A 1,351-nucleotide genomic window follows, 5' to 3' on the forward strand; every position below is an offset into this window, starting at 1 on the left:
CTATGAGGTGGATTGATTCAGTGACTGGGATAATCGGGATGGGAGTGTCAGACACAGTGCGATTGGCACAGGACAGAGCAGAGTTTAGGGCTGTTGTACATAGGGTCGCTATGAGTCGCAAGTGACTCGACGGCACATAACAACAACAACAACAAAAGAGCAATGATATAATTTAAGGACTAAAATATATCAAAACAACTATGAGATATCATCTCACCCTAGCAACAATAGCAATGTTCAACAGGGCAGCAAACAACAAATGCTGATGAGATTCCAGAGAGACTGGAACTCTTATTCACTCCTGGTGGGAATGTAAATTGGTACAACCACTATGGAAGGCAGTCTGGCACTTTCTCAGAAAGTTGGAAATAGAAATACCATTTGAACCAGCAATTCCACTGCTAGAAATATACCCTAAAGAAACCAGAGCCACTCAAACAGATGTATGCATATCCATGTTCATTGCTGAATTATTAACAATAACAAAGAGATGGAAGCAATCCAAGTGGCCATCAATAAAAGAAAGGATAGAAAAATTATGGTACATCTACACAATGGAATATTATGTGGATCCAAGTAAAATTAAATCCTTGGCAGTTTCATTGTTTTCTCCTTCTATCATGATGTTGTCTCTTCAGTCAGTGGTGAGATATTTTATCTTCTTGATGTACTCCATACTGAAGTGTATGATTTTCTGTAGTAACTGCTTCAAGACTTCTTCACTTTCTGCAAACAATGTTATGTCATCTGCATAATTCAAGTTGTCATTGAGTCTTCCTCCAGTCCTGATGCCATGTTCTTCTTCATGTATTCCACTTTCTGAATTAATTTGCTCAGCATACAAGTTGAATAGGCATGGAAAAAGGAAACAACCCTGATGACACACCTTTCTGATTTTAAACCATGCTGTACTCCCTTGTTCTGTTTAGACAATAAATTATTGATCTATGCAAGGATTTTGCATGAGCACAATTAACTGTTTTGTGATTTCCATTCTCCTCAAGTATATTACCCATAATTAGTTATGTTACATACAGTCAAATGTCTTTGCATAGTCAATAGTCAATAAAATACAAGTAAATTACTTACACTCCCTGGCATTAGCCCAGAATACTTCTTGTAAAATTGTAAAATAATGAAACAGCTGTTGAAGACAGCCATGTTAAAAAATTGGAACTAGAAACATTATTATATCCAGGAACCCCATTACTAGATATATATACTGAGGAAACAAGAAATTGTAAGAAAAAGAGATACATGCAGTACTTTTATAATAGCAGAGATGGTAAAAATCTATGTGTCCATTAATGGGTGAATGTATAAAAAAAACTAACACACACACACACTGAAA

Source organism: Elephantulus edwardii, unplaced genomic scaffold (genome assembly GCF_000299155.1).
Source record: "Elephantulus edwardii isolate Elephantulus edwardi_28Jun2011 unplaced genomic scaffold, EleEdw1.0 scaffold00209, whole genome shotgun sequence".
Taxonomy (NCBI): Eukaryota; Metazoa; Chordata; class Mammalia; order Macroscelidea; family Macroscelididae; genus Elephantulus; species Elephantulus edwardii.